The 14173-nt window shown below is 43.4% G+C and overlaps 1 long non-coding RNA gene across 1 annotated transcript; it reads left to right on the top strand.

Annotated features, from left to right (window-relative positions):
• The first annotated feature begins 237 nt into the window (after positions 1-237).
• On the top strand, positions 238-1894 carry LOC115556137 (uncharacterized). The gene is made up of 5 exons (XR_003978942.1): positions 238-479; positions 580-718; positions 801-889; positions 1014-1134; positions 1668-1894. It is a non-coding gene; the product is annotated as an uncharacterized LOC115556137 (long non-coding RNA).
• Positions 1895-14173: the final 12279 nt, after the last annotated feature.

The raw sequence follows: 14173 nt of genomic DNA, 5'->3' as shown, positions 1-14173 counted from the left end.
TCGAGGCTTTGCCTCGGGCTACTGCTTCGAAATATTGGTTCAGTATTGGTGGGACATTTTGACTATGGATGTCCCGTACACGAATACAAACTTGTGGGATATTGTCAGTAGTTGGATAAAGTTTGATCATTGCATTTGCAGCAGTATCAAGCAACATATCACGTTCATAAGTCATTATGGAGTTTGCTTAAAAGAGAAGGTTTTCCCCTGTTTGGGAGCATTTTGATTGAATTTCTCCCAATAAGATTTGCCTATTCATACTGCTATCCATTTTAAAGCATGGTTTGGCAAGTAGTAGCATAGTGTTTTTTAATGTTGACTTTTGCATTGATTGTTTTTGTTTGTAGGCCTATAGGTGAAATGCCTAATCCGCAACAAGCTTCTTGGTTATAATAACAATACATCTTCCATGTTGAGGCATTACCGTGCCCTTCATGAGAAAGAGGAGACACCCACAGCACCTGCTGGGACTTGCACACGTGCGTTTTGGTGTTCACTTATTTTTTATGCATGATGCATTATAAGAGGGCTATACCATTAGGTTACTGCTTGTTCACTTGTTTTGTCTCTTTTGCCCAGCTCCCAGGAAAAAGGTAATGGACGAGGCCTAGTGGACATGGTGGTGAAGGATAGCCAGCCTATTACTATGGTCAACGACCAGGGATTCAGGGGGCTGGTAAAATTACTGGACCCTTCATATGTTCTGCCCACCAGACAGGTATATATTTTTATGTTATCATTCATTAACCTACATTATATATCTTTAAAAGTCATGCTAAAAAGTGTTCTTGTTTTCTCAGGCTTTAAAGGCCATGGTGGAGGAACTGGACTTGAGCATCTGCGTACAAGTGCCAGAAGAATTGTAACACTCTTTCGGTCTAGTACCAAGGTATTATGGCTTGTGCTGCATATTGTTTGTTTGGAACATCACTTTTCTTTACTATGTCATTATCCTGTTGTGACTGTTTTAGCACTGTCCAACTATAATTGTATATGTTCTTTTCTGTGTATAGGAAAGTCTAGCCCAGATGCAGCAACGCATGGGAAGACCAATGCGTAAGCTGCTGAAGGAGGTTGAGACGAGGTGGAACAGCACCTATAATGTTGGAGAGGCTGCATTCAGATAGAGAAGCTGTAAGTGCAGCTATGGCTTCTCTCCCTTTTAAAGACACCATGTTGACTCTAATGGAGTTTACCATAATTAAGGAGTGCCTTGGTGTGCTACAATTGAATTGTCCGAGGTAAAGAGGGTGTCAGCCTCTAAGATTCTTCCATTATTGAAAATGGTCTCAATAACCCTCGGTGAACAGCTTTGATCCATCCACACTGACATGGCCCAACAACTCACCAAATCAATACAACTGAGGTTAATGGAATCCCTTAGCCGCTCCCCAAAGACCAGTATCCTGACCCTCTATACTCTCCTGGACCCACGTTTCAAATCCCTCGGCTTCCTCACTCCAACCAAGGCTGATGAAGCTGTGAATAGGCTCACCACTGAGTGTAGTCAAGTGATAGGTGAAAAACCGGTACAATCATTTCCACTTGTATCAGCAGCGATCCATGAAGTCCCTTCCACCTCCTCTGGTAAATTGATAGAGAAAATTTGATTTTGCTGTGTTTATTTTGTTATGATATTTAATCAATTTTCGGTCTATTTTCCCGAGGTCAACTGTGGCGACATTTGGATGCAACTGTGCAGAGGAGCAGACAAATTCATAGTGCCACAGCAGATGCCATCGTAGAGGTCCAGCGCTATTTAAGAGAACCTCACATCAACCGAAATGATGATCCACTCCAATACTGGGAACTGCACAAACTATTATTTCCACACCTCTACATTTTGTCATTGAAATTTTTGTGTACCCCTGCATCCTCTATCCCCTGTGAGCGTGTTTCTAAATAAAAATCATTAGCCAAATCTTGTTACTGAATAAAATCATTAGCCCCCCCTTCCCCCCTCCAAAGTTACACAAAACACTGTCCCACATCTCAACCACATTTCCCCTTTTACAAAATCAGTTCTACTATCATATTGACAATTTTTTTTCAATAATCAAAGCACTTTCACTGTCCTGTTGCCTAAACATATCATTTACAAAAAGAAGACAGTACCCAGTTCCAAGAACACTTTAATGGCTATAGAATTAATCACTCATTGTCAGTCATCATGCAGTGTGATACCACTTTAATCTATAAATCACTTTGAGTATTATTATTTCAGATTCAGATTTTATTCGTCACATACACAATACATTGCAGTGAAATCTTCTCAGTCGGCTCCATTCTAAATAGTCACATAACAAACATAACAAAACAGTAAATACATTCAAGATGTCAGAGGGTTATTGCACATAGGAAAAAAAAGGGGGTTACTTGAATAAATATATAAGTGCAGTTGCTATAAAGGGCTTAATCAGTACCATTTAGATACCTGACAGCTTGGGGGTAGAAACTCTTTCTGAGTCTCTCATTCTTTGCCGCCAGTGAGCGGTATCTGCTCCCTGAGCCTGGATGGCTGGGGTCTTTCAGTATGTTGGTGGTCCTGCCCTGGCACCGATTGATACATAGAAATTCTAGATTAGGGAGTTGCCCCCCTATGGTACGCTCATCTGAACGCACCACTCTCTGCAGAGCCTTACGGTCCTGCATGGTGGTGTACCCATACCAAGCGGTGATGTTCCCAGTCAGCATGCTCTCGACGGTGCAAGGGGTAGAAGCTCCGCAGTTTGGATGCTCTGAATATCTTCAGCCTCCTGAGATGGAACAGTCTCTGTCTGGCTTTCTTTACCACGGTGTCCAGGTGGGTAGACCACGTCAGATCATCGTGATCTGGACACGAGGTGCTTAAATGTATCCACCCTCTCCACAGGGGTCCCATTTATGGTTAAAGGAGTGTAGTCCCGCACCTGCGTCCTCCCAAAGTCCACCAGCATCTCCTTAGTTTTGCTTGCGTTGAGGTGGAGATTGTTTTTCTGACACCATTTTGTCGGGCAGCTCACCTTCTCCAGGTAGGTGGTCTCATTGTTGTTGTGGATTAGGCATACCACTACGGTGTCGTCAGCAAACTTTATGATGGTATTTGAGTCCGCAGTGGCTGCACAATCATGTGTGTACAGGGAGTACAGCAGAGGGGACAGAACACAGCCCTGGGGGGCCCCTGTGTTGAGGGTGAGGGAGGATGAGGTGTGCCGGCCTGCTTTCACCACCTGAGGTCTCTCTGTTAAAAAGTCCAGGATCCACTCGCAGAGGGCATTGTTCAGCCCCAGGCTCCTGAGCTTTTTGATGAGGGTGGAGGGAAGGATAGTGTTAAAGGCTGAACTATAGTCCACAAATAGTAGTCTCACATAGTTCAACACTTTCCCCTTACTCTTCCAGGTGTGATAGGACAGTGTGTAATATGTGAGCAATGGCATCCTTGGTGGATCTGTTGGGCCGGTACGGGAATTGTAGAGGGTCCAGGGTGTTGGGCAGTGAGGAGTAGATGTGGGCCTTGACCAGCTTCTCGAAACACTTAATCACCACAGAGGTAAGTGCAACTGGGCGACAGTCGTTCTGACGGTCTAGGCTTTTTGGGTATGGGGATGATGGTAGACCTTTTAAAGCATGTGGGGATGATGGGCTGTGCCAGGGACAGGTTGAATATAGCCATGAACACTGGTGCCAATCGATCGGCGCAGACCTTGAGAACCTGCCCCGCTAGCTCATCTGGTCCTGCAGCCTTCCCAGCTTAAATGTCCTCCTGACATCGTGTTCAGAGAGAACGAGTGGTCCTCCGCTCCCTCCTACTCCGCCACTCTCCATCCCTGGCGCAATGGCCCCTTGGCAGGTGTCAAAACGTGCAAAAAAAGTATTGAGGTTATCCACCAACTCCTTACTTGCACCTCCAGAGTAGGAGGTTTTATTACAATTATTTGTACTGTAGCTGATAAGACATTCTCTTTTGCCAAATGATTTATTTTCTAGCAGGAGCTCCGGAGATATTTATGAATTGCACACTCACACACATGTATCACTGAATTGACTTCTATGGCGACACATTAGTGCCATAATTCACTAATGTGATAAAAGATGCATTTGGGCGTATTATATTATTCCACACGCGTAGATATTAACTGCGAGCGCGCAAATGATCTCTGCGCGCGCGCAAATTACCTCAGCGCGCGCAAAACAGCCTCTCGCGCGTAACGGCCCCTCGCGAAAGATGTTTTTACGCTCGCTCGAATTTAATTTTGGCATTATGGGGGAGGGAACCAAGGCAGGGCGGGCTTTCCTATGATTGGCCGTTTCTGAAGCGCGATATTTGATTGACAGCCCTCCTCAGCCTTCCTCTCATTCAATTCTGAATTGTACAGTAAATGGCTGAAACGATAGTTACGTATTGTAACTCTAGATTCTATGAGTATATAGGCACAGCCTTTTAAGGCTATTGCTATTGGGTTATCCCTAGGTGTGAGCCGTAGCACTGAAAAATGTGCAATCCCCGACCACCAACAGCGTGGGCCTCAATTACGTCCGCGTGCGGCGTGCCTCAACGACGTCCGCATTTCGCAGATATAGTCGGGCGCCGGCGGACGTTCTGCTCCCAATAAACAGCTTTTCTTCAGCTATTTAAAGGACAATGGGGCCGACACTTAAAAGGCTGCGCCTATACTCATAGAATCTGGAGTTACAATACCTAACTATCGTTTCAGCCATTTACTGAACAATTCAAAATTGAATGAGAGGAGGGCTGAGGAGGGCTGTCAATCAAATATCGCGCTTCAGAAACGGCCAATCATAGGAAAGCCCGCCCTGCCTTGATTCCCTCCCCCATAGTGCCAAAATTAAATTCGAGCGAGCGTAAAAACATCTTTCGCGAGGGACTGTTTTGCGCGCGCTGAGGTATTTTGCGCGCGCGAGAGGCTGTTTTGCGCGCGCAGAGGTAATTTGCGCGCGCGCAGAGATCATTTGCGCGCTCGCAGTTAATATCTACGCGTGTGGAATAATATAATACGCCCGAATGCATCTTTTATCACATTAGTGAATTATGGCACTAATGTGTCGCCATAGACTTCAATTCTTATGTTGTATCGGCACACGAAACAAAAATCATTTTGGGATGGGTTGTCATAATTTCATTCACCACTAGATGTCCCTAGCGTACTCATTTGAAGCTTCGAGCACAAACCACTTTGGTGGTTCATCTGGCTGCGAGGCTGTGACGTTTCATGAGGCATCATCTCGGCACCACTAGTGTTAAATTCCAGTTTTTGTCGTTTTTGGCAGTAACGGGTGTTTTCTAACGCCATTCGCCGATGACGTCACGTTGGGGAGACGTGGTGGAAGGTCAGCCTAGTACTAGAACTATGGGTCTAAGAGTTGGCAAGAACCACAAATAACATGTATGATGGCCCACAGTAGTATAATTTCAAACCTGTCAGACGTGAGAGGACGAATGAGGATTTGCCGAGTGATGGCGGTCAATGCCAAATAAATGCATGGTCAGAGGAGAATGAATGGAGAGTTGCTATCATTTAGCAGTGCTGGAGCTAGTCAATGAACAGCAGTGCATACAATAACGACACTTTATTTATTTTTACTGTCAGTGAATAGCACCCAGTGAAAGTCAACGTTTTCTTTAAATCTAGTGACAGCGATTATGTCCTAAGTACCGGTAAACTTAGTCAGAAGATCTAGAAATAGAAGGCATAATGGTAGATATGGGCTAACTTATGCCGCTTTTCCACGCACATGTAGCTCGACTCGACTCGACTCGACACGACTCGACATGGTAGCAGCACGGGTCGTTTTCCACCGCAAATAGTACCTCCTGGACGTGGGCAGGGTCGGCTGCGCGAAAGGGCCGTGACGTATTTTTGTACGCGACGCAAACAACACCTACGCAACCCACACATGGACAGAACCCACATAACAACAATGGAGGAAATCGATAACATTACTATTATTAGCTGGCATGTTGAAGAAGTTTAAGAAGTGGAATATGTTGGCTGCGGCGCTGCTATGGCTGTTACCAGCATGGTTGCCATGTCGCTCTCGTGACTTCGTCACACTCTCTGGCCAATCAGTGGCTGGCCGTCTGCCGACGTCACCTTTTAGCATCGGCTCAGCTCGCTTGGAACCTAGAGCGAGGCGGTACTAAAAAAAGCAGCCACTTCAGGTACCAGATACCATGTTTTCGCGGTGGAAACGCAAAAAATGCGAGCTGAGTCGAGTCGAGTCGAGTCGTGTCGAGCTGGTACCATGCAGTGGAAAAGCGGCATTAGCCTATCTGACACGCAATCAGTGGACTTGCAAATGAGTGCCTGCAAGTATAACCGATCATGGTGTGACATTATTTAACCATCAATCTGCTTTATGATGCGATCAATATTAGTCTTTCGTATCTTTCAGGATCTTTATTCAGCATTCACAGGGTTCATTCATTTAACCGGCATCCGTAGGGTAGCAACGAGCAATCACCAACCTCCCGTCCAAGCACGCATGCGCACAAACCTTCTAACTTGGTACGGTGGCTCACCTGTGACAATGCGTACGAGCATTGCATATCGTTCTACATCCTCCCGCTTTAGTTTCTATGCCCATAGAACAACTTCAATAATAAAACACAAAGGTAATGTACGGAACTCTTAGCAAGGCACAATTGGTGGGGACAACAAACCCTGCCTGTTTATGAGTCAACAATATAAATATGCAGGTGAATTTTTTTTTAATTTTTTTTTTTGTTACAAGAAGTGCGTCCAACCAACAGTCCAACAGCCGACCCTGTGCAAAAAAACCAACAGTCCGGTAGAAAGCCGACGTAACAGTCGATAGAAAAACAGCAATCCGGTGGAAAGTCACTGTAACAGTCCATTGAAATTAGTAATCCTGTGGAAAGCCACTGCAACAGTCCATAGAAAAAAAAATAACTTAGCTTAGTGCAGGTACTTAGGTTGGGCTTGCATACGCGTCCCGCTCATGTGACGTATAGATCTCCGGCAGGCTGCTGGAGGGGTGGCGCCGGCACCACCTTGCCATCGCTGATGACGTCTCGGGCTCTGACCGGAGATTTAGGACCCCCATCCTGTGATGGCTCACCGGTCAGCGTGACCGCAGGAGTGACCGCAGGATGGTCGCCGTTGTCCACCTGCTATGCTGGTGGCGGCGGTGCCTCCAGGACAGGCAGGAGGTGCCTCCGGTTCCTCTTGTAGTCATGTCCGCCCGATTCAACGCTGTAGGACCTCGGTTCCTTGCAGATTCACTGCACTGTCGCCAGACGTTCATGACCACGCTGAGTCTGCATCCGTACGACTTGACCTTCAGATAGTGGACGTAGAGGCTTGCTTGTCTTGTCTAGGGATGTGAAGAATGTGTCGACTCAACGGTCGATTCTCGACTCGTGCTCTAAACGATTCTAAAAATAGAAATCGATTAATCGTTTTTTTTTTAAACTTTTTTACCCATTTCTGCAAAATAACCAATTACAAATGATCAAAATACAATAAATCCTTCTCTTTTTTTTAAATGGGAGACGTAGCTGTGTTGTTTTTCTAACGGTCACTTCTGTTCTGCTACACCGCTACGTCTCCCAAGAGCGATCTCTTCCTTTGTCCTTTCATGACAATGGCATCTTCACTTAAAAGTCCGGTGTGGGATAGTTTCATGAAGATTGATGACAGAACAGTTCAGTGTAAATTATGCCTCATTTTGCGTACCATTCGTCCACAACCGTGATGTTGAATCACCTGGCAAGGAGGCATCCCAAGCCTTCCAGCCAGCAAGGCAGCATCGCAAACTTTACGGTGAGATCCTGTGATAGCCGCCGGGCTGAAAGAATCAGCGGGTTGCTAGCTAAGATGATAGCCGGAGATATGCTGGCCATGAGCGTAGTAGAGGGGACTGGGTTACGCAATCTGATTTCATTTCTCGAGCCAACCTACACAGTGCCATGTCGCCAAACGATGACTGTGAGGCTGGAGAAAATGTACCGCGAAGCAGCCTCCCTCCGCGAGATCCTGTCCTCAGCTGACAAAGTTGCTATCACCACTGGACAGCTTTGACGACTGAGTCGTACGTGAATTTTCGTTTACAAATATTTATTTAAAAACGAAAATATCTGTTTTAGTGGGTGTAGCCTCTGTTAAATTAAATGGTTTTATGTCCGACTTAAACAATTTCGTTGCAAAGAGGAGGCGCGCATCATCAACTGCCGTTCCTAATTAAAACAACGCCGACACATTTTGCCTATTGGGAATTTACAGGTTCACAATCCTGCTCTTTGATATTTTGTTTATCATCATTTTTATATCAACTTAACTTCATAAAAAAAATGCATTATTGGTGTGCTCCTGATAGCAACCTTTGAAATAGGACGGGTGGGCCAACTGGGCCGCTGTCTTAAAGGAATGCGCAGATCCTTTGAGCTCTGCAACTGCTGCAGCCGCGGGCCGAAAAAAAGAGAAGAAATCGATTGATTTTTCGATTTATGCCTCCTACACGTCGACTCACAGAAAACGAGTCGTTTAACATCCCTAGTCTTGTCGTACCACACCTTCTGATACTGCCGCTTTTTGGTGAGTTGTGCTTTGACAGTATCAGCGCTTTTGACAGAGGGAGCGAGGACTATCTTGCTGAGTGGAAGTGTGGTGCACGTTTGCCTTGACATCAGTCTATCGGCTGGCGAGCCAAGTGTCGCGTCACGCGGAATGTTCCGGATGTTGAGCAGGTTCAGGAAAACGTCCGTTCCATCAAGTTTGGGCTTTTCTAGCAGCTTTTTTTGCGCTGTGACAGCCTTCTTTGCCAGATCATTAGCCTGCGGGAATTCTGGGCTGCCGGTGCGGTGGACAAAGTCCCATGTGAAAGCAAAGTCCTTAAACCGCTGGCTCGTGTACTGAGCGCCGTTGTCCGAAAGAAGCAGGAGTGGGGCATCCGTGAACTGAGAAATGCTACTTTAACTTTGTTATGACAGTGGAGGAAGTCATGTCCGGCAGCAGGTCTATCTCAAACCATCCTGAGTATGAATCCAGCAGCACTAAGTAGTGCTGGCCATTCCATTCGAAAATGTCTGTGGCCACTGTCGACCATGGCAGATCCGGGATGAGGTGAAGTTTGAGTGGTTCCTTCTGTTGATTTGGTTTTGTGCTGTTGCAGATGGAGCATGATAGAGTCTCTCTCTCAATGTTTTGGACATGGAGGGCCAGAACACAATGTCTCTAGCCCAGTGTTTTGTTGCTTCTGTGCCGGAGTGACCTCTGTGCAGAATTGCAACGTACTCACGCTGAAGGGATTGTGGTATGACCGCCTTGGGTCCCTTCATGATGACACCGTCTTCAATTGTCAGCTCATCTCCAAACGTGAAGTACTGGCGTATGCTTGTTGGCAGGTTAGCTTCCCGCTTTGGCCATCCATGCTGGATGATTTTGCAAAGTGCCTGCAGGTCTTTGTCCTTTGCTGTGTGTTCTCTGAGCTCTTCGCGACGTGAGGAGGAGATGTGTTGGATAGTCATCACCTCAAAATTAGCCTCCTCTTTGCTGTGCTGTTCCGTTGTTTTCATTGGAGCACGAGACAACGTGTCCGCCAGGTACATATGCTTTCCCTTCTTGTAGATCAGCTGAAAGGTGTATCTCTACAGATGCAGCATCGTGCGCTGCAGCCTCGCCGGGGCCGCGTGCGGCGTGTAGGGGTTTTGACAGAATAGTGACCAATAGTGACCTACCGGACTCCTTCGTTCTGTCTGCACGGAGAGTGTAGCGTTCTGCTAGCTCGATGGCGCCATCTGGAACGTTGCTGTTGAGCCACATTTCTTTGAAAATCATGATTGCTTTCCATAATCCATTTGTTGGTGGTGATCCTCAGTCGCAGTTCATCCATTTTGTTAGCCAGGGATCGGACATCGGCGAGAAAGATGCTGGGAAGGGATGGTCTGTGAGGCGCTAGCTTTAGCCTAGCATTCAGGCCTCTGCGCGACCCTCCCTGTTTACATCTTTGACGGCGCCGCCGCTTGTTGGTGCTCCGGCTCCGCTTGTCAGCTGGCTCCACTTTGCTGGCTATCTCCGAGATGAGACCGAGCTCATCCGTAAAGTTGACGGAATTGCAGGAACCGATGTCCAAAAGTTCCTGTCGGCTATACGATGTATACGCTAAACAGTTTTTAGCGAAAAGGCTTGCAACAAACAAGAAAATTAGCACTACTTTGCAAAATCCGGTGAGACACATGCTTCGCGAGCTATGCCCGCCGCCATCATGTGATCAGCTGTATGAGACCGGCATTAAGTTTGTTTAATATTGAACATTCATTTAACATTTAAAATACAAACCTATTATGCGCTTCAACCATTTGAATGAATGATGTCAAACCAACTGTTCAACATACAGATTAATGTCCCTCATGTGCCACAAGGCTTATTTTTCAAATATATCTTTTCATCGATTTTTTTACATAAAAAAACAAGTAACTTATTATGCTCCTTGACCTTTTGACTTCAAGATGTCAAACCAACTATATAATACAGAAAATAAAAACTCCCATGGGCAACAAGGCTTGTTTTTCAAATATATATTTTCAGCAATTTTTCACAATTAAAATGAAATAAATAAATAAAGTTATTATGCTCCTTGACCTTTTGACCTCAAGATGTCAAACCAACTGTATAATCGAGACAATAAAAAAAACATGTGCCACAAGGCTTGTTTTTCAAATATATATTTTCAGCAATTTTTCACAATTAAAATGAAATAAATAAATAAAGTTATTATGCTCCTTGACCTTTCGACCTCAAGATGTCAAACCAACTGTGCAACATACAGTTTTTTTCCAATGAGCAAAAAATATATATATTTTCATGATTCTTTTTTACATTACATACATTAATTAATTCCACTGATTTTGTAAAAATGATATTGTGAAATTGTGAATTTTCTTGGAGTGTGGATGGCACCTTTCTAAACACTCCATCACTCTTTGTTAATTTACTTGCTGATACCGACTGTCAGACTCTTTGGTCTCTGACTTTTAATCTGTGTCCTGCTACACAACAAATCGATGGGTGTATCAGGATTGTCATTTTTATGTGACAGTTGAATTGTTAACAGTCTCTGCAGCCACCTCCTTTTGGCTTATATGAAGGTAAGATTGAAATATTGTTACGTCTTACAGAGTTTGTTTGGTTGTTCGCTGATGTTGCATGGTCTACTAGCAAGCTGAGCTATATGCTAACATTAGATTGACTCATTCAATTTCTAAATAAATATCCCTCATGCTTGTCAAACTTCACAAAGTAACGTTATGCACTGTTTCAAAGATTCTTGAACTTGTTTTTTGAACTTGTACTTTGAAATTGTACTTTAAAATAAACATTTACTTTTTTATAGCCCATACTCTATGATTACTACATCATTGAAAGTCCTTGAATAAATTCGATTTATACACTTTCTTTTTTGGGAGGGGGGGGGGACGCCAGTGATGTGTCTGCATATCCCTCAGAAACTAGGTAGTTGCACGTGTGTGTGTGTGTGTGTGTGTGTGTGTGTGTGTGTGTGTGTGTGTGTGTGTGTGTGTGTGTGTGTGTGTGTGTGTGTGTGTGTGTGTGTCAGTGGTGTATAAAGTACTCAAAAGCCATACTTAAGTAAAAGTACAGATACCTTACTGGAAAATTACTTAAGTAAAAGTAAAAGTCACCTTTTAGAATAGTACTTAAGTAAAAGTATTAAAGTATCTGATCTTTACTGTACTTAAGTATCAAAAGTACTTTTCTGATATTAAATGTACTTAAGTACTGAAAGTAAAAGTACAAGTAACTGCTGTTAATAAAAAAGCAAAGGGTCAGAATTTTGAGAATAATGGAGTTTATTTCAACTAACACAAACACAATAGGCAAAACTCCACAAGGCCATAAACACTTCCAGTCCAACCTACCTCCAGGACCTCCTCACCGCTCATTTTAAATCAAGGAAACTCAAACCTCCTTGCAGTGTTAAAGTGTGCTATACAAATTAAATTAATTATTTATCATTATTAAAACAGCACCGAAAGTGTGTGTGCGTGTGTGTGCGTGTGTGTGTGTGTGCGTGCGTGTGCGTGTGTGCGCTGGTACACGTTACTTAATATTGATTTTGGTGTCATCCAGGGTCGCGGAAAACTTAAGTCCCTGCCCAAAAAGGGTATTTAAATTAGCTTTGTAGCAAAAATGGCACATATACAGCGTATTGAAGTGTATAAGATAGTGTTGTAATACTGCGTGTACAAACCAGCCTGATACAAATAGTAGAATTTTGATAGCCCTTGCCCTCGTCCTAGCCATGCATTTGTGTGTTGACAGTCGTAGGAGTTTTGATCGACGTAGCAACAGTAACTAAGCAAGGGGGCTTTGCGAACGTGCGCTGGGACAGCTGATTCGCCAAACAGGCTCGCAGTCTGTGTTCTACCACAGTCCCCAACGTTATTCTCATATCTCTCATGATTCATTTTTTTTTTTCTAAAGATGAGTTGATTTTGTAACGAGTAACGAAGGTTTCAAGGGAAATGTAGTGGAGTAAAAGTATCCGTTTTCTTCCCAAAATGTAGCGAAGTAAAAGTAAAAGTACAGAGAAATATAAGTAGTAAAGTGAAGTACAAATATCCAAAAAAACTACTTAAGTACAGTAACGAAGTATGTCTACTTCGCTACTATACAACACTGGTGTGTGTGTGTGTGTGTGTGTGTGTGTGTGTGTGTGTGTGTTTGTGTGTGTGGTCAGTGTCGTCAGCAACAGATCTGTGTGTTTCATTCCAGACTCGGCTGTTATTAGTCGTATCGTTCATGCTTAAGGTGAGACACGGCAGGTGAATAGGATTTTTTTTTTAACTTACAGATATCTTTATGAAACTATACCGGTTGAATAGCCACATGATTAGAAGAAGAAAATGCATTGGAAGTTTTCTGTAATTGTATGTTAAGATATGCTAATTAGGCTATATCTAAAAAAATATGCGCAAATATGCATATATTTTGAAACGAAGAATCGGACCATTGGAAAAAGCCAGGCTCAAAATTATTTTTTCATTTTTTCTTGTTTCATGTTTCAAATCCATAAAGGGGTTTATGGATATCTCCTTTCGTTATCCAGTTAATCAGAAAATACTGCCAATGCCTTTAAAAAATGTATTGCCGCTCTATTTTTACGCATAAAATGTCATGCAAATCAGGCCAAGAATGATATATCAACAAATCCCACTGTAAAAATCTTCATATAGTAGCTGAGAATAAGATCCTAAAGTTTGGTGTATGTAGGTGCTACAGAAGTGGAGATTCCTTGCTTGGCGTGTGAGGAGAAACTCATTTTGAGAAAACGGCCTTTAAGATTTTATGGCAAAAGCTAACCAGGAAGCTTGAGAGCATACAACGTGATACATTCGAACCAAACGTCTTGCCGGAAATCGAGTCCAGCCAATCAGATATCAGTTTTATGTTGTGCAGCAGATCGAGTGCTTTCCAACGATACCACGGAACACATATGACAGAGACCGGCTGTAATTTGAAACGGTGTGTAATAAAGCAAACTTTTGGTGAATCTTCTGTAAAATTCAGAGGCGCAAGTTGACAAACTATAATAAAACAAACACCTAAATGTTTTGTTTTGACTTTTTTTTTTCTTTTGTGTGAAACATTACATGTTAATGGTGCAAAATAGCCCAAAATATCAAAATTGACCAGTGACTGAAAAATCAATGATTTTGCCTGCCGTGTCTCGCCTTAACTTGCGTATTTTGGATGATATATATGTTGTGTTGACTTTGATTAGGACCAGATCTTAAGTTTTACTTATGTTTTTGTTATAATGCATATATAACGACTTCATGCCTGTCTACTTCCAACTCGTGCTGCGTGCATGTTGCAGAAAATGTGCAACAGCGCCTTCTGGGGTCACAATTTTTGGTGGGTCGCAGAATTCAGTGTAACACTGCCGTGATGTCAGACTTAACAGCAGATTAGGACTTTATCATAGTAATCATAATATGGCAGTTTAAAATCAAAAAAATAGTAGCCTAATAATGATAATACTGTAAAATAATATTGATAATACTTTGGCAAAAGTACAAAATTATGAGTATCAGTTGACTTGTTAATTTGTCAGTGTTGCTCTTCACTCTTGTGCCGTGTTCCAATACCCGTACTGTCCGTACTTACTAGCCAAATTTTAAGTACGTAGTACG

Source organism: Gadus morhua, chromosome 12 (genome assembly GCF_902167405.1).
Source record: "Gadus morhua chromosome 12, gadMor3.0, whole genome shotgun sequence".
Classification (NCBI taxonomy): Eukaryota; Metazoa; Chordata; class Actinopteri; order Gadiformes; family Gadidae; genus Gadus; species Gadus morhua.
This window is presented reverse-complemented; position numbering and strand designations above follow the sequence as displayed.